This window comes from Lissotriton helveticus, chromosome 1_2 (genome assembly GCF_964261635.1).
Source record: "Lissotriton helveticus chromosome 1_2, aLisHel1.1, whole genome shotgun sequence".
NCBI classification, from domain to species: Eukaryota; Metazoa; Chordata; class Amphibia; order Caudata; family Salamandridae; genus Lissotriton; species Lissotriton helveticus.
Genome location: NC_136058.1, coordinates 323,846,990 through 323,867,226, shown reverse-complemented (window position 1 = coordinate 323,867,226; position 20,237 = coordinate 323,846,990). Strand labels below are relative to the sequence as shown.

At 40.0% G+C, this 20,237-nt stretch overlaps 5 non-coding genes across 5 annotated transcripts; all 5 read right to left on the bottom strand.

Moving 5' to 3' along the window:
• Positions 1 to 118: 118 nt before the first annotated feature.
• Positions 119 to 190, bottom strand: TRNAC-GCA (transfer RNA cysteine (anticodon GCA)). Its single transcript has one exon. It is a non-coding gene; the product is annotated as a tRNA-Cys (tRNA).
• A 4,259-nt stretch (positions 191 to 4,449) lies between these two features.
• On the bottom strand, positions 4,450 to 4,521 carry TRNAC-GCA (transfer RNA cysteine (anticodon GCA)). Its single transcript has one exon. It is a non-coding gene; the product is annotated as a tRNA-Cys (tRNA).
• A 10,587-nt stretch (positions 4,522 to 15,108) lies between these two features.
• On the bottom strand, positions 15,109 to 15,180 carry TRNAC-GCA (transfer RNA cysteine (anticodon GCA)). The gene has a single exon. It is a non-coding gene; the product is annotated as a tRNA-Cys (tRNA).
• Positions 15,181 to 17,273: 2,093 nt separating this feature from the next.
• TRNAC-GCA (transfer RNA cysteine (anticodon GCA)) lies at positions 17,274 to 17,345 on the bottom strand. Its single transcript has one exon. It is a non-coding gene; the product is annotated as a tRNA-Cys (tRNA).
• Positions 17,346 to 19,437: 2,092 nt separating this feature from the next.
• On the bottom strand, positions 19,438 to 19,509 carry TRNAC-GCA (transfer RNA cysteine (anticodon GCA)). The gene has a single exon. It is a non-coding gene; the product is annotated as a tRNA-Cys (tRNA).
• Between the last annotated feature and the right edge of the window lie 728 nt (positions 19,510 to 20,237).

The window sequence follows — 20,237 nt, the reverse complement described above, 5'->3', positions numbered from 1 at the left end:
GGAAACACTGAAATGCTATTAAAGTGCAATATCCAAGGGAACACTGACTCTGTCAAAGATGATTCAAATGGAATTGATGAAAAGTCCCAATTACAAACAACAGAATCAAAATAGGGTGAGGGGACACCCGGATTTGAACCAGGGACTTCTTGAGCTGCAGTCAAATGCTCTACCACTGAGCTATATCCCCATCTTTGCAGTAAAATCAGAATGACAAAATATCAGTACATCATGAAATAGTGTGAGGATCATACTAAGTTGTGCCAGAAAGTACAACCTTGAAACTATGGAACAGGAGAAGTAGTCCTTAATATTATTTATTAAAGGAAAACTGGATCATTTAAAAACAGATATTTGTTTCATTGTTATTTTATTTGAATAGGCAGTGGTACATAGAACCAATGCCTCTACATACAATGATTTTTTTGAAACATTCTGAAAGGGGAAGAGGTTTTTGCGGGACACCTTATCATTTGAGGATTGGTTACCACAATCACTGAGATGGTGATGAAGTATGATTGTTTTGGGCCAAATTATGGTGGAAAAACATTTCTTTGTACCACTACAATTCGGTATTTGGAAGGTACACCCAAACACCCCTTTCGAATACCTGTCATTTAATATATCAGAAAAAGCCATTTTGCGTTTGCAAATGGCCTGATTCTTCAGACCAGCCTTCTTGCATCTGCAATGATAGTTCGTACATCTTGCACGTAGGCAGAGCTTTTAAGGAGAAATTGAATAGTTCCTACGTTGCACAAAAATGAAGTGCTTCAAACAAACACATACTTTGCATGCACAGAGAAGAGGTGGAATATATGTAAGACTGAAGACAGAGGTGAAATGAGAAATAGATTGACTGCTTCGCTGCCAAGTTTTATACGCCATTTCTTCAGTGCAATACAAGAAAGCACCAAACAGTATAACAACGTTGTCAATTGGTTTCATAGTCCATTCCCTTTGTTTAGTGCTATGAAAGGAAGAGCCGAATTCCAAAATTGATCAATGATGTTTCAGAAATTTCCCAAAGGGAATAACAAGCCGAGTGTTAAAAACTGCATTTACTCACAGGTTTTGAGCAGGAAACACTGAAATGCTATTAAAGTGCAATATCCAAGGGAACACTGACTCTGTTAAAGATGATCCAAATGGAATTGATGAAAAGTCCCAATTACAAACAACAGAATCAAAATAGGGTGAGGGGACACCCAGATTTGAACCAGGGACCTCTTGATCTGCAGTCCATTGCTCTACCACTGAGCTATATCCCCAGCTTTTCAGTAAAATCAGAATGACAAAATATGAGTACATCATGAAAGAGTGTGAGGATCATACTAAGTTGTGCCAGAAAGTACAACCTTGAAACTGTGGAACAGGAGAAGTAGTCCTTAATATTATTTATTAAAGGAAAACTGGATCATTTAAAAAACAGATTTATTTGTTTCATTGTTATTTTATTTGAATAGGCAGTGGTACATAGTACCAATGCCTCTACATACAATGATTGTTTTGAAACATTCTTAAAGGGGAAGAGGTTTTTACGGGACACCTTATCATTTGAGGATTGGTTACCACAATCACGGAGATGGTGATGAAGTATGATTGATTTAGGCCAAATTATGGTGGAAAAACATTTCTAAGTACCACTACAATTCGGTATTTGGAAGGTACAACCAAACACCCCTTTCGAATACCTTCCATTTAATACATCAGAAAAAGCCATTTTGCGTTTGCAAATGGCCTGATTCTTCAGGCAGGCCTTCTTGCAACTGCAATGATAGTTCGTACATCTTGCACGTAGGCAGAGCTTTTAAGGAGAAATTAAATAGTTCCTACATTGCACAAAAATGAAGTGCTTCAAACAAACAATACTTTGCATGCACAGAGAAGAGGTGGAATATATGTAAGACTGGAGACACAGGTGAAATGAGAAATAGATTGACTGCTTCGCTGCCAAGTTTTATACGCCATTTCTTCAGTGCAATACAAGAAAGCACCAAACAGTATAATAAAGTTGTCAATTGCTTTCATAGTCCATTCCCTTTGTTTAGTGCTGTGAAAGGAAGAGCCAAATTACAAAATTGATCAATAATGTTTCAGAAATTTCCCAAAGGGAATAACAAGCAGAGTGTTAAAAACTGCATTTACTCACAGGTTTTGAGCAGAAAACACTGAAATGCTATTAAAGTGCAATATCCTAGGGAACACTGACTCTGTCAAAGATGATCCAAATGGAATTGATGAAAAGTCCCAATTACAAACAACAGAATCAAAATGGGGTGAGGGGACACCCGGATTTGTACCAGGGACCTCCTGATCTGCAGTCAAATGCTCTACCACTGAGCTATATCCCCAGCTTGTCAGTAAAGTCAGAATGACAAAATATCAGTACATCATGAAAGAGTGTGAGGATCATACCAAGTTGTGCCAGAAAGTACAACCTTGAAACTGTGGAACAGGAGAAGTAGTCCTTAATATTATTTATTAAAGGAAAACTGGATCATTTAAAAACAGATTTATTTGTTTCATTGTTATTTTATTTGAATAGGCAGTGGTACATAGGACCAATGCCTCTACATACAATGATTGTTTTGAAACATTCTTAAAGGGGAAGAGGTTTTTACGGGACACCTTATCATTTGAGGATTGGTTACCACAATCACTGAGATGGTGATGAAGTATGATTGTTTTGGGCCAAATTATGGTGGAAAAACATTTCTACGTACCACTACAATTCGGTATTTGGAAGGTACACCCAAAACCCCTTTCGAATACCTTCCATTTAATACATCAGAAAAAGCCATTTTGCGTTTGCAAATGGCTTGATTCTTCAGACCAGCCTTCTTGCAACTGCAATGATAGTTCGTACATCTTGCACGTATGCAGAGCTTTTAAGGAGAAATTAAATAGTTCCTACGTTGCACAAAAATGAAGTGCTTCAAACAAACACATACTTTGCATGCACAGAGAAGAGGTGGAATATATGTAAGACTGGAGACACAGGTGAAATGAGAAATAGATTGACTGCTTCGCTGCCAAGTTGTATACGCCATTTCGTCAGTGCAATACAAGAAAGCACCAAACAGTATAACAAAGTTGTCAATTGCTTTCATAGTCCATTCCCTTTGTTTAGTGCTGTGAAAGGAAGAGCCAAATTACAAAATTGATCAATGATGTTTCAGAAATTTCCCAAAGGGAATAACTAGCAGAGTGTTAAAAACTGCATTTACTCACAGGTTTTGAGCAGGAAACACTGAAATGCTATTAAAGTGCAATATCCAAGGGAACACTGACTCTGTCAAAGATGATTCAAATGGAATTGATGAAAAGTCCCAATTACAAACAACAGAATCAAAATAGGGTGAGGGGACACCCAGATTCGAACCAGGGACCTCTTGATCTGCAGTCCAATGCTCTACCACAGAGCTATATCCCCAGCTTTTCAGTAAAATCAGAATGACAAAATATGAGTACATCATGAAAGAGTGTGAGGATCATACTAAGTTGTGCCAGAAAGTACAACCTTGAAACTGTGGAACAGGAGAAGTAGTCCTTAATATTATTTATTAAAGGAAAACTGGATCATTTAAAAAACAGATTTATTTGTTTCATTGTTATTTTATTTGAATAGGCAGTGGTACATAGAACCAATGCCTCTACATACAATGATTGTTTTGAAACATTCTTAAAGAAGAAGAGGTTTTTACGGGACACCTTATCATTTGAGGATTGGTTACCACAATCACGGAGATGGTGATGAAGTATGATTGTTTTGGGCCAAAATATGGTGGAAAAACATTTTTACGTACCACTACAATTCGGTATTTGGAAGGTACACCCAAACACCCCTTTCGAATACCTTCCATTTAATACATCAGAAAAAGCCATTTTGCGTTTGCAAATGGCCTGATTCTTCAGACCAGCCTTCTTGCAACTGCAATGATAGTTCGTACATCTTGCACGTAGGCAGAGCTTTTAAGGAGAAATTAAATAGTTCCTATGTTGCACAAAAATGAAGTGCTTCAAACAAAGACATACTTTGCATGCACAGAGAAGAGGTGGAATATATGTAAGACTGAAGACACAGGTGAAATGAGAAATAGATTGACTGCTTCGCTGCCAAGTTTTTATACGCCATTTCTTCAGTGCAATACAAGAAAGCACCAAACAGTATAACAAAGTTGTCAATTGCTTTCATAGTCCATTCCCTTTGTTTAGTGCTGTGAAAGGAAGAGTCAAATTACAAAATTGATCAATGATGTTTCAGAAATTTCCCAAAGGGAATAACAAGCAGAGTGTTAAAAACTGCATTTACTCACAGGTTTTGAGCAGGAAACACTGAAATGCTATTAAAGTGCAATATCCTAGGGAACACTGACTCTGTCAAAGATGATCCAAATGGAATTGATGAAAAGTCCCAATTACAAACAACAGAATCAAAATAGGGTCAGGGGACACCCTGATTTGAACCAGGGACCTCTTGATCTGCAGTCAAATGCTCTACCACTGAGCTATATCCCCAGCTTTTCAGCAAAATCAGAATGACAAAATATCAGTACATCATGAAAGAGTGTGAGGATCATACCAAGTTGTGCCAGAAAGTACAACCTTGAAACTGTGGAACAGGAGAAGTAGTCCATAATATTATTTATTAAAGGAAAACTGGATCATTTAAAAACAGATTTATTTGTTTCATTGTTATTTTTTTTGAATAGGCAGTGGTACATAGGACCAATGCCTCTACATACAATGATTGTTTTGAAACATTCTTAAAGGTGAAGAGGTTTTTACGGGACACCTTATCATTTGAGGATTGGTTACCACAATTGACGCAGGGTCTAGTTTTTACCCCAGGCCAATTCTGCCCACCCTTGAAGCATGAGACCCCCACCAGCCAGCATAAAAAGGAATCTGTTAAATTGACCCATTTTGTCCCAGCTGCTCTTTTTCTATGAATAGGCCCCAAAGTGTCTCTCTCATACAAATCGTCTCAGTGAGGCCCAGTTCCCCCTGGGCCCCCACTCCCTCGATCTGCACGTCGTCTCTTACACACACGAAGATGCTGCAAGAATAGCAATACCACAAGAACAGGGATCTTCCTAAGCTAAGAGAGACATCACGCAATACCTGATGATCCACTTGCCGTCTGTCATCTATCATATTAGTGTATCTGTTGCTAGCCATAATGTAACTAAGACATGCAACCAATATCTTTCTAAATGTTTCTCCTTTTTTTTATATAAAAATTTCCCTGAAGTGACGCAAATCCTGGTCAATCGGTGTGCAATTTCATTATGATTCACGGTCAAACTTCCTGTGAACTTTTGAGAAACATAGCGTGGGTGAAACTTCTGTGTTCTTAAAAATGTTCCAGACAAGACCAAAATGTGTCATGTCCTGTACAGACACCTGATAATGTCGTCATCCTCATATCAATAGTTCATCAGTGAAAACAAGTATAAAAATCTGTTCCTCAGACCATCCAACAGGCGACCTCGTGGCAGTGACCCGTTGGGTCACTGGCGCTTGTGTTGTTTCCTTCAGCCTATCTATGCACCTTTGGCTGAAGCTCTAATTCTTTCTGACACTTTAAAATTGTATTTTTCTCTCTCCTCTGATCTGTCTTTATTCTAAAAAACTTTATTGCTATTGCAAAGCAATAACGTTGTTCCACCCACACTTGACAGGTACATTAAGAGCTTTGCAGTCAAGAGTAGGTTTCATCCCCTAAGTAATTTAAATTGTGCCGCCGTAATAATGCTGGCCCCTCACATTAAACTATTCAATCTGCAGGAATTATTTTCTTCATGAAGGCGGGTTTCAAGTTCTCTATATGTTCATAGAATGTATTCTGTGTCCTTCTTAAATTCTAGCTCTAACTGATTTAAATGTGATTTCAATGGATCATTCCAGCTTGCCTCACAGCACTTTAGAGGCAAGTTCTATTTAGCATATACTCCTGGCAGAGTGAAGCCAGATTGTCTTAAAGAATATTCACTAGAAATGCGTTTTATCGAAATACATGTGTTTTGTGCAATAAAATGTCACCCAACTGTAATCTTTGTTGCTTGTTCCTTATTCCCCAGTGAAGTATTGCGTCGGTGACATGTGCCCAGCGGCTCAAAACCACAGGGCAGGGTGGTTTATGGTTTGTAACTCGTGACCACACCCCTGAGGGCTTCAATTCACCCTTCATCAGCTGGCGCCCAACGTGCATCATACCACATACGTCTGCAGTGGGTTTGGCGCACACCAGAGACAGGTTCCTGAGAGCACCGCCGCCGCTCCTTGGGGCAGAGACCACGGGTAAGACCAGGGGTTTTGTACTTCCTTGGATTTCCTGGGTCTCTGCTGCCTGGGGGTGCGACTGACTCTTTTGTGGACTGTCTCTGGCTGTCACCTGTCCCTGCGGCGCTATCTCTGGTCATGATTTGAACCCAAAATGTCTGTCCCTTTGTGTGGTCACGATTTGTCACTTTGTCAGAGGCCAGTATCGGCTTTTCTGCTGCTTATTAGTTCATACCAGTTGTGCTTTCAAGGTTGGGGGTTTTCCTGTTTTGCACTCTTGTTTGCCCTGCCGGTTCCGCTCCGGAGGGGATGGTTATAGCGTCAGTGGTTCTAGGTTTTTGATCCCTCTCCAGTTAGAGTCTGTGTGCAGGGTGTCCGCCGGAGCCTCTGTGTCCGGGGTCGGAGTTAGAGTCTCCCCTAGTTCTCCATTTTCGCATTATGGTTTGACGTGCGATTGCATTTTGTTCTTTGCCATATTCTAGGTTGATAACACATTACTACTTTGCACATTGTATTGTATTGTATCTTTCTATTTTCTTGTGTGGTCACAGTTTTTTGCCTTCCTGTCAGATACAGCGGCTGTGTGCGGTCCCCTTGTGGCTAGCTCTGGGTAGGACTCAGAACTCCCCCCCACCCCCGCAGCATTGCCTATGGTCACGATTCACGAACCCTCTATGTATCTCAGTGGTCCCGTTTTGAACGCTTCCTTGTCAGGTGCCCTGCTCGAGTGCTATTTAAAGCTCAACGCGTGTGGCTTGTGGCTTGTCGCCTCCCGGCTGGTTCGAGCACGGAGGGAGCGAGTTGCGGTGTAATTTCCTGTGGTATCAACTAACCCCCCTAGCTTCATGATCCCTCTCGGCAGTTCGAGTCTGCGAGATTGGGTGTATTCCGGCAGGTCCGGAATCGGGTTCGAGTCCCAGCCTCCTCTTTTGTGGGGAGGTTCGCGCTTCCCTACCCCAGTTCGAGTCTAGGGGTACTGGGTGTTTCCTGGGTGTGTCCAGGTGTTCGGCTTTGGGGTGTGGTTGACACGTGATTGTGTAGTGTTCGGCTTTGGGGTGTGGTTGACACGTGATTGTGTCGTGTTCGGCTTTGGGGTGTGGTTGACTCGTGATTGTGTTGTCTTGGACACATGCTTTTCCTTTGATGCTGCTTGCCACCACCTACTGTGGTTTTCTTGCTAAGTGCCCTCACTTCATCTATGCTCCTGCTCTACATCTGCTTAAGCACATTATTGCTCCTAAGTGCTGGCTCTCCACTGTACTGTTCCTAAGTGAGGTGGGTCCTGAGAGGTACTTTTTGACCCCACGTTCGAGTCTTGGGAAGTATATATTTATTCACCTGTACAAAATATTTGTATTAGTATTGTATTTTACTCTTGCTACACTGGTTTCCCACTCGCTTCGTGAGCTCTGTGCGTTATTTATTATTATTATTATTTTGTTCCCATTAAGGTTTTCACCTTGTGGTCTCTGTCTCTGGCCTGTGTTTTCTTTCACGGGCATTCTTCTTGTCTGTATTTCCTCTCTGCGAGGATTGGGTGTCATTATTTTAGCTTTTGTTAGACTGCTCATTCTCTCTCACTGTTTGCACCATCTCCGCAGTGTTGTTTGTCTGTCATTCGCCGAGCGACTGATAGCCAAGAAGGGGTGGGCACGTATTTAATTAGTCCACCGAACCCCTTGACATCCTCGTCACATCCTCTATATTCGTGATGGCCAACACCACCACACATATTATAAATTGCTCTATGCATCTGGTGCATGACGTTCCTGTGGCAATACATAATACCACTTTTAACACAATAAAAAGGCTTGATAGCAAGAGCCGAAAGCGCCTAGCTAAGGCTTGGAACATTCTAGGGTTCCTGTTCACTCCTAATACCCAGGTGACCGTCTCTATTATTTCCATGACTGACGTATTTGCCTGCACACATGCATTTTTCTGCAACGGGCCTAGCCCATCTCAGTCCACTCATTCTATAACTCATTCAGATTATCAGGGTCCATCACACGGCTCAAATTCCATTGTCATCTCTGATGAAGAAGACGCAGAATAATCGGATTCTTCGCAGTCTGTTGTAAGTCCACTCATTCGGCACTACTAAAACAAAAAGCCCTATGCAGAATATTCAGGCAGTGTTTGAGAAAGGAACACTACATCGATTCCCCAACTTTCCCAACATCTAGGGTAAAGATACATAAGCAGGGCACACCCAAGCAATAAAATAGCATCTCTCCTCCCAGGTTCACAGTGATCAACATAGATACTAGTGTCCCTATGAATATGATACTGAGTTCTACTATATATAAGAATACATACTGCCTTTCACATATACTTTATCTTAAAAAAAAATTGAAAGTTGGGAAAGACTGCTAATTCTGTCAAGCTGTTGAACATAATACTCACTTCGGTCTAACATTTCCTATGCCAGTTGTATCGACCAGTACCACCCTGGTTGCTGCACAGAATGAAGAATTACAAGACAGTATATACCCCTGTGTCCTTAAGGGTATAGTAGAGGGACCTATACCAGATCTCAATTATAGCAGCTAAGAAAGAGTGGCCCAGGCAGAATGTGGTTCACATCAGAAACACACCATTGATCTTGCATTTGTACATTTAAGGGGGGTTTAACATGGAATGCTTCAAGATGGGCAATGAATAGTGGCTGAAGATTCAATGACTCTAACACCAAAGAAATAATATGAGGAATAAGCCTCCCAATGCTGGTATTTATTTACTAAAAAAAAAAAAAATATATAAGCTTTACATATATTGGCAACTTCAAAAATTGTTCCTTCAAAAATAACATTACGTGTTCAGAAAATATCTACATTTTCTATCAAATATATGCTCTTCAATTTTGATATACATACATTAATTCAACAAAGCACAAAATAGGTTTTAATTTCGTAAATTGAGCCACATACTAGAAAGCTATCAGTGGCTCAAGAGCTACTGGTTGGAGAAGCTTGTTGCAATTGCTAAGCAGGGGTGGTTGACATGAGCATGTAGTGTGTTTTTCATTATGGGTCACATTTTGAAGTATTGCCATAGATTTAAAATATTATTCTTTGCACTTGAATGAGGTTGATTTGCACTCCAGAAATGAGCATTTAAATGGATTAATACCCTCGACCCCCCCTATCTCTATCTTTGTGTGGTCACACCTGTAGTTTTTTTCTCGCAAATACCAGTTATAATTTACAGTACCCGTTTCAGTGGTTCCTGTGGTTTCAAAAATTTGCCTTTCAACTCCGTTACTTTGTGGCGTTACACTTCTGTGGTGTACTCCTGTATATTTAGACTCCCTCAGCAGCTCAAGGATTGTATGGGGTCCAGGGGTTTAATTCCTGGACAAATGATTTGATGTGCCTATACTCAGTGTGATTTCCTTAGTGTAATTTCCTTGTATAATAACTGCCTTACACTCCGGTTTCGTTTCCATTTTTTCATTTCATAACAATGTCATTTCATCTTCATTGTGCTGTCCTATATATAGACATCATTTAAGGGTTTTTTATTCCTCATGCTTTCAAAATTAAACGATGTCCTTTAGGCACCTGGCCTCTCCCAAATTCATTTCTCACCCCTCCTTCCATTGTCGGAAGGACGGCAAGGCGAGACTTACTGCCTTTGTCAGCTTGCAATTTGCGCGCACAAAAAGAGGAAGTGCTCTGTGCTCTGTGTCAACAATTTCCTGCCACAGTGGTTCACTTCGCCGCATGGCACTTCACCCAACACGATATTAAACACCGGTCTTCCACAGTCTCTCTCTCTCTCTCCTTCACTACTAACAGTTCTCTCTCTCTCCAACTCGTCCCCCAGATGCCCCCTCTACTCTGTGCTGTGCAGCAGCACACGTCATACTTCCATTTTTCTCCCGGGGAAGGATATTACTTTTTTTTGCCTCCATCTAAAAATACGTTTTCCATTGTTTTTGCTTTCTGTCTGTTTATGTGTGTGCTGCATGGTTATCTACAAACTGACTACATGTGCCTTGCCCTTCGCCCACTTCCAGTAAATTCTTTTGCCTCTCATTTTGCGCCTGCAAACTGATTGCCAAAAGAGGAGGGGTGAGAACTGTATTCCATCCTGGCACTTGACTCCCTTTTGCTACCCCCCCCACACCGGTCATGCTCCACCTCTCCTTATCTCCGTAATGTCCAGCACCCCCCCCACATATCCTTCATTGCACTATTCAGTTCTCTCACGGTTACCTGAATTAATTCACAATACCGCTACCAATGTATTGGTACAGCGGCCCAGTATGAGCGTCTACTTAACGACCAAGATGCTGAATATGTCTGCTGAATATGTCAAAATACTCCGTAGGTCAGACGAGGAAAGAGCGAAGAAAAATGAGCAGGCCCAAGGTACATTTAAATGCTTTGTTAATAACATGCCATGGATACCCCCACTGGCTGTAGGGGGAGGAAGTATTTTGCAGGCATTAATTGACCACATCACACAGCAACGTTTTTTATGTTTTCTGGTTGCTATTACACCCTATTACACCCTAATAGTACTTACTAGTATAGTCTAGGTTCTTCAAAGTTGCAGGAAATATTGTGTACCTATACTGGAAGGTGAGTGTACTAAAATGCTTTCAAGCAGTACATAAGCCAGGGACTACAATAATGGGTGTGCATTGACAAAGCCAAGAGGGTAACAAATAATTTTGAGACCTACTGAATTTGCCAATGCTTGTTTATTTTTATGTTGCAAAGAATGGTGCCTACCTTGTGTTGGGTTGGGTGAAATATTTTTTGCATTCTGTTTTGTGAACATTTTATTTTGAAAGAAAAGAATTATCGGTCTTGCGTTGAAGCTTCTACAAATATTTGCATCTAATTGGGGCACTGCTGTGAGCAATATGCATAGCATCACATTGCTAAATATTGAATATTAGTGTACACATTTTTATACTCTAACAAGTATCAAAATTGCAGTCTGGGCTTCAAAGATTTACCTAGAGCACTCATCCTAATAATACAGCCTTTTGCATTAGTGAACAAAAAGAATACAATGTAACACAGGGATGCCAATATAATGTTTAGGCTGTTTTCTTCATTTGGAGCGCCCTTCTTACGTCAGCTGGCAAACATACAGCATGCACCAGTTCAGTAATAGCACATTTATTGAAAGGTCTGTTGCTATTAAAAAGAGTTTAAATTGTAGAATGTGCTGCACACACCTCCTCCAAGGACTGTATATCACGAGGTAACCGGTTGTATGTACACAATGGTTCAAATTGCTTCTTCTCCACATGATATCACGATATGAAGATAGGAGATAATGAGATGTACTATTTCCCTAAAGTCTTTTTCATTGTCTATGACTTATAGGATGTGATCAGATTGTTACTGTGTTTTTCTAAAATGCTGGTACTTAGGTTAAATGCACATGAAATGGACTGCTTCATCTCACCTTGGTGCCGGGACTAATCATAGCCCCCTATTTGAGACTGCAAGTACGTGTTGGTACAACTATCCAAACACTGCAATGTATAAACTTTTTTCCAAAATGCCTCCTGAAGGAGTTCATTCCACACTTTTAAGTGCCTATGCTTTTGTGTTCTGACAATTGACCACCGTTAATCTCACATGTCATTGAAGGGGTGTGCAAGGGGCGAGGAGCTACACAGACTGGATTGATGCACTTCCACTTGCTCTGTTGTCCATGAGTGGCACTACAACGACTAACATTGTTAAGTTCTGAAAGGCCTTCCTGAAGAAGGGACACCAGAAGTCTGGCTAGACAAAGGAGGGCAAGCTCAACTTGCATCAAGAGTGTCATCTAAGGTACCCCACAGGTACAATATGCACTCCAGCAGACCAGCAACGACAAGATGGATTAGAGGAGAGGCAGATCCCTGCTTGCTGCAGGCCAGGCTTCCTCCAGGAAAGCACAACTCAACGGAGGCAGCTCCCTGCTAAACCAGAGCAGGCCAGGCCTCTTGATACTATCATCCAAGGACCCCTACGTTCTCTTCCAGTGCTAGTGACTGACTTTCTTGATCCATGGTTCTCCTACAAAGAAAGCATTGACTCCGCCCCATGAAAAGCACCAAGTGGGGATGTTATCCCAAGATCATCCTGATGGGTTGCATGTGCTACACAGCAGAGGAAGAAAGAGTGTAAGCAGACCCCAACGATACATCACCTAAAGACGTCTGGAACTTCAAATGCCCCAACCCCTCAATCTGCGAGTTGTGACGAGATATCTTTTCCGTCTTCATCACTTTGTTTTTTCATATTTGAAAGTGCCTAGGTAATAGAAGTGCTTGCAAACCTCTCAAATTACCTGAAGACAGGCACCAACGGTTACTTTGTCTGTTTACAGAAATGATCACTGAAGATCTGTTTAATTTTTCAGTTTAAGTTTTGAAAAGACTTAAAGTACAGCAGAAAATAAGACATTCTTCCAACTAATCACACCAACCACACGTACCAACGATTGGAACAATGCCTCAAGACTTTCAGAACAAAGAATAAAAATGATAATGAGTGCTACTAGCAGTATTGAACACTATTTAATGCCATTATAATGACTATAAATGTATTATGATCACAGTGCTATACAGAAGATACTGATTAAATGAGACAGAGATATTGTACTAAAATTGAATAGCCAGCACCACATGTCCGTAGCACTTCCTGCTCCTCCTGAGAATGGCAGAATTGAAACGTAGCACGTATAATTTCGTTCTTTTTGAGATGAACGAAAAGGGGGGAGATGACGCAGGGTCTAGTTTTTACCCCAGGCCAATTCTGCCCACCCTTGAAGCATGAGACCCCCACCAGCCAGCATAAAAAGGAATCTGTTAAATTGACCCATTTTGTCCCAGCTGCTCTTTTTCTATGAATAGGCCCCAAAGTGTCTCTCTCATACAAATCGTCTCAGTGAGGCCCAGTTCCCCCTGGGCCCCCACTCCCTCGATCTGCACGTCGTCTCTTACACACACGAAGATGCTGCAAGAATAGCAATACCACAAGAACAGGGATCTTCCTAAGCTAAGAGAGACATCACGCAATACCTGATGATCCACTTGCCGTCTGTCATCTATCATATTAGTGTATCTGTTGCTAGCCATAATGTAACTAAGACATGCGACCAATATCTTTCTAAATGTTTCTCCTTTTTTTTATATAAAAATTTCCCTGAAGTGACGCAAATCCTGGTCAATCGGTGTGCAATTTCATTATGATTCACGGTCAAACTTCCTGTGACCTTTTGAGAAACATAGCGTGGGTGAAACTTCTGTGTTCTTAAAAATGTTCCAGACAAGACCAAAATGTGTCATGTCCTGTACAGACACCTGATAATGTCGTCATCCTCATATCAATAGTTCATCAGTGAAAACAAGTATAAAAATCTGTTCCTCAGACCATCCAACAGACGACCTCGTGGCAGTGACCCGTTGGGTCACTGGCGCTTGTGTTGTTTCCTTCAGCCTATCTATGCACCTTTGGCTGAAGCTCTAATTCTTTCTGACACTTTAAAATTGTATTTTTCTCTCTCCTCTGCTCTGTCTTTATTCTAAAAAACTTTATTGCTATTGCAAAGCAATAACGTTGTTCCACCCACACTTGACAGGTACATTAAGAGCTTTGCAGTCAAGAGTAGGTTTCATCATTAAGTAATTTAAATTGTGCCGCCGTAATAATGCTGGCCCCTCACATTAAACTATTCAATCTGCAGGAATTATTTTCTTCATGAAGGCGGGTTTCAAGTTCTCTATATGTTCATAGAATGTATTCTGTGTCCTTCTTAAATTCTAGCTCTAACTGATTTAAATGTGATTTCAATGGATCATTCCAGCTTGCCTCACAGCACTTTAGAGGCAAGTTCTATTTAGCATATATATTCCTGGCAGAGTGAAGCCAGATTGTCTTAAAGAATATTCACTAGAAATGCGTTTTATCGAAATACATGTGTTTTGTGCAATAAAATGTCACCCAACCGTAATCTTTGTTGCTTGTTCCTTATTCCCCAGTGAAGTATTGCGTCGGTGACATGTGCCCAGCGGCTCAAAACCACAGGGCAGGGTGGTTTATGGTTTGTAACTCGTGACCACACCCCTGAGGGCTTCAATTCACCCTTCATCACAATCACTGAGATGGTGAGGAAGTATGATTGTTTTGGGCCAAATTATGGTGGAAAAACATTTCTTTGTACCACTACAATTCGGTATTTGGAAGGTACACCCAAACACCCCTTTCGAATACCTTCCATTTAATACATCAGAAAAAGCCATTTTGCGTTTGCAAATGGCCTGATTCTTCAGACCAGCCTTCTTGCAACTGCAATGATAGTTCGTACATCTTGCACGTAGGCAGAGCTTTTAAGGAGAAATTAAATAGTTCCTACGTTGCACAAAAATGAAGTGCTTCAAACAAACACATACTTTGCATGCACAGAGAAGAGGGGGAATATATGTAAGACTGAAGACACAGGTGAAATGAGAAATAGATTGACTGCTTCGCTGCCAAGTTTTATACGCCATTTCTTCAGTGCAATACAAGAAAGCACCAAACAGTATAACAAAGTTGTCAATTGGTTTCATAGTCCATTCCCTTTGTTTAGTGCTGTGAAAGGAAGAGCCGAATTCCAAAATTGATCAATGATGTTTCAGAAATTTACCAAAGGGAATACCAAGCAGAGTGTTAAAAACTGCATTTACTCACAGGTTTTAAGCAGGAAACATTGAAATGCTATTAAAGTACAATATCCAAGGGAACACTGACTCTGTCAAAGATGATTCAAATGGAATTGATGAAAAGTCCCAATTACAAACAACAAAATCAAAATAGGGTGAGGGGACACCCAGATTTGAACCAGGGACCTCTTGATCTGCAGTCAAATGCTCTACCACTGAGCTATATCCCCATCTTTTCAGTAAAATCAGAATGACAAAATATCAGTACATCATGAAAGAGTGTGAGGATCATACTAAGTTGTGCCAGAAAGTACAACCTTGAAACTTTGGAACAGGAGAAGTAGTCCTTAATATTATTTATTAAAGGAAAACTGGATCATTTAAAAACAGATATTTGTTTCATTGTGATTTTATTTGAATAGGCAGTGGTACATAGGACCAATGCCTCTACATACAATGATTGTTTTGAAACATTCTTAAAGGGGAAGAGGTTTTTACGGGACATCTTATCATTTGAGGATTGGTTACCACAATCACTGAGATGGTGATGAAGTATGATTGTTTTGGGCCAAATTATGGTGGAAAAACATTTCTACGTACCACTACAATTCGGTATTTGGAAGGTACACCCAAAACCCCTTTCGAATACCTTCCATTTAATACATCAGAAAAAGCCATTTTGCGTTTGCAAATGGCCTGATTCTTCAGACCAGCCTTCTTGCAACTGCAATGATAGTTCGTACATCTTGCACGTAGGCAGAGCTTTTAAGGAGAAATTAAATAGTTCCTACGTTGCACAAAAATGAAGTGCTTCAAACAAACACATACTTTGCATGCACAGAGAAGAGGTGGAATATATGTAAGACTGGAGACACAGGTGAAATGAGAAATAGATTGACTGCTTCGCTGCCAAGTTTTATACGCCATTTCGTCAGTGCAATACAAGAAAGCACCAAACAGTATAACAAAGTTGTCAATTGCTGTCATAGTCCATTCCCTTTGTTTAGTGCTGTGAAAGGAAGAGCCAAATTACAAAATTGATCAATGATGTTTCAGAAATTTCCCAAAGGGAATAACAAGCAGAGTGTTAAAAACTGCATTTACTCACTGGTTTTGAGCAGGAAACACTGAAATGCTATTAAAGTGCAATATCCAAGGGAACACTGACTCTGTCAAAGATGATTCAAATGGAATTGATGAAAAGTCCCAATTACAAACAACAGAATCAAAATAGGGTGAGGGGACACCCGGATTTGAACCAGGGACCTCTTGATCTGCAGTCCAATCCTCTACCACTGAGCTATATCCCCAGCTTTTCAGTAAAATCAGAATGACAAAATATGAGTACATCATGAAAGAGTGTGGGGATCATACTAAGTTGTGCCAGAAAGTACAACCTTGAAACTGTGGAACAGGAGAAGTAGTCCTTAATATTATTTATTAAAGGAAAACTGGATCATTTAAAAAACAGATTTATTTTTTTCATTGTTATTTTATTTGAATAGGCAGTGGTACATAGAACCAATGCCTCTACATACAATGATTGTTTTGAAACATTCTTAAAGAAGAAGAGGTTTTTACGGGACACCTTATCATTTGAGGATTGGTTACCACAATCACGGAGATGGTGATGAAGTATGATTGTTTTGGGCCAAATTATGGTGGAAAAACATTTTTACGTACCACTACAATTCGGTATTTGGAAGGTACACCCAAACACCCCTTTCGAATACCTTCCATTTAATACATCAGAAAAAGCCATTTTGCGTTTGCAAATGGCCTGATTCTTCAGACCAGCCTTCTTGCAACTGCAATGATAGTTCGTACATCTTGCACGTAGGCAGAGCTTTTAAGGAGAAATTAAATAGTTCCTATGTTGCACAAAAATGAAGTGCTTCAAACAAAGACATACTTTGCATGCACAGAGAAGAGGTGGAATATATGTAAGACTGAAGACACAGGTGAAATGAGAAATAGATTGACTGCTTCGCTGCCAAGTTTTTATACGCCATTTCTTCAGTGCAATACAAGAAAGCACCAAACAGTATAACAAAGTTGTCAATTGCTTTCATAGTCCATTCCCTTTGTTTAGTGCTGTGAAAGGAAGAGCCAAATTACAAAATTGATCAATGATGTTTCAGAAATTTCCCAAAGGGAATAACAAGCAGAGTGTTAAAAACTGCATTTACTCACAGGTTTTGAGCAGGAAACACTGAAATGCTATTAAAGTGCAATATCCTAGGGAACACTGACTCTGTCAAAGATGATCCAAATGGAATTGATGAAAAGTCCCAATTACAAACAACAGAATCAAAATAGGGTGAGGGGACACCTGGATTTGAACCAGGGACCTCTTGATCTGCAGTCAAATGCTCTACCACTGAGCTATATCCCCAGCTTTTCAGTAAAATCAGAATGACAAAATATCAGTACATCATGAAAGAGTGTGAGGATCATACCAAGTTGTGCCAGAAAGTACAACCTTGAAACTGTGGAACAGGAGAAGTAGTCCTTAATATTATTTATTAAAGGAAAACTGGATCATTTAAAAACAGATTTATTTGTTTCATTGTTATTTTATTTGAATAGGCAGTGGTACATAGGACCAATGCCTCTACATACAATGATTGTTTTGAAACATTCTTAAAGGGGAAGAGGTTTTTACGGGACACCTTATCATTTGAGGATTGGTTACCACAATCACTGAGATGGTGATGAAGTATGATTGTTTTGGGCCAAATTATGGTGGAAAAACATTTCTACGTACCACTACAATTCGGTATTTGGATGGTACACCCAAAACCCCTTTCGAATACCTTCCATTTAATACATCAGAAAAAGCCATTTTGCGTTTGCAAATGGCCTGATTCTTCAGACCTGCCTTCTTGCAACTGCAATGATAGTTCGTACATCTTGCACGTAGGCAGAGCTTTTAAGGAGAAATTAAATAGTTCCTACGTTGCACAAAAATGAAGTGCTTCAAACAAACACATACTTTGCATGCACAGAGAAGAGGTGGAATATATGTAAGACTGAAGACAAGGGGAAATGAGAAATTGATTGACTGCTTTGCTGCCAAGTTTTATACGCCATTTCGTCAGTGCAATACAAGAAAGCACCAAACAGTATAACAAAGTTGTCGATTGCTTTCATAGTCCATTCCCTTTGTTTAGTGCTGTGAAAGGAAGAGCCAAATTACAAAATTGATCAATGATGTTTCAGAAATTTCCCAAAGGGAATAACAAGCAGAGTGTTAAAAACTGCATTTACTCACAGGTTTTGAGCAGGAAACACTGAAATGGTATTAAAGTGCAATATCCTAGGGAACACTGACTCTGTCAAAGATGATCCAAATGGAATTGATGAAAAGTCCCAATTACAAACAACAGAATCAAAATAGGGTGAGGGGACACCCGGATTTGAACAAGGGACCTATTGATCTGCAGTCAAATGCTCTACCACTGAGCTATATCCCCAGCTTTTCAGGAAAATCAGAATGACAAAATATCAGTACATCATGAAAGAGTGTGAGGATCATACTAAGTTGTGCCAGAAAGTACAACCTTGAAACTGTGGAACAGGAGAAGTAGTCCTTAATATTATTTATTAAAGGAAAACTGGATCATTTAAAAACAGATTTATTTGTTTCATTGTTATTTTATTTGAATAGGCAGTGATACATAGGACCAATGCCTCTACATACAAGGATTGTTTTGAAACATTCTTAAAGGGGAAGAGGTTTTTACGGGACACCTTATCATTTGAGGATTGGTTACCACAATCACTGAGATGGTGATGAAGTATGATTGTTTTGGGCCAAATTATGGTGGAAAAACATTTCTACGTACCACTACAATTCGGTATTTGGAAGGTACACCCAAACACCCCTTTCGAATACCTTCCATTTAATACATCAGAAAAAGCCATTTTGTGTTTGCAAATGGCCTGATTCTTCAGACCAGCCTTCTTGCAACTGCAATGATAGTTCGTACATCTTGCACGTAGGCAGAGCTTTTAAGGAGAAATTAAATAGTTCCTACGTTGCACAAAAATGAAGTGCTTCAAACAAACACATACTTTGCATGCACAGAGAAGAGGTGGAATATATGTAAGACTGAAGACAGAGGTGAAATGAGAAATAGATTGACTGCTTCGCTGCCAAGTTTTATACGCCATTTCTTCAGTGCAATACAAGAAAGCACCAAACAGTATAACAAAGTTGTCAATTGGTTTCATAGTCCATTCCCTTTGTTTAGTGCTATGAAAGGAAGAGCCGAATTCCAAAATTGATCAATGATGTTTCAGAAATTTCCCAAAGGGTATAACAAGCCGAGTGTTAAAAACTGCATTTACTCACAGGTTTTGAGCAGGAAACACTGAAATGCCATTAAAGTGCAATATCCAAGGGAACACTGACTCTGTTAAAGATGATCCAAATGGGATTGATGAAAAGTCCCAATTACAAACAACAGAATCAAAATAGGGTGAGGGGACACCCGGATTTGAACCAGGGACCTCTTGATCTGCAGTCAAATGCTCTACCACTGAGCTACATCCCCAGCTTTTCAGGAAAATCAGAATGACAAAATATCAGTACATCATGAAAGAGTGAGTGGATCATACTAAGTTGTTCCGGAAAGTACAACCTTGAAACTGTGGAACAGGAGAAATAGTCCTTAATATTATTTATTAAAGGAAAACTGGATCATTTAAAAACAGATATTTGTTTCATTGTTATTTTATTTGAATAGGCAGTGGTACATAGAACCAATGCCTCTACATACAATGATTGTTTTGAAACATTCTGAAAGGGGAAGAGGTTTTTGCGGGACACCTTATCATTTGAGGATTGGTTACCACAATCACTGAGATGGTGATGAAGTATGATTGTTTTGGGCCAAATTATGGTGGAAAAACATTTCTTTGTACCACTACAATTCGGTATTTGGAAGGTACACCCAAACACCCCTTTCGAATACCTTCCATTTAATACATCAGAAAAAGCCATTTTGCGTTTGCAAATGGCCTGATTCTTCAGACCAGCCTTCTTGCAACTGCAATGATAGTTCGTACATCTTGCACGTAGGCAGAGCTTTTAAGGAGAAATTAAATAGTTCCTACGTTGCACAAAAATGAAGTGCTTCAAACAAACACATACTTTGCATGCACAGAGAAGAGGTGGAATATATGTAAGACTGAAGACACAGGTGAAATGAGAAATAGATTGACTGCTTCGCTGCCAAGTTTTATACGCCATTTCTTCAGTGCAATGCAAGAAAGCACCAAA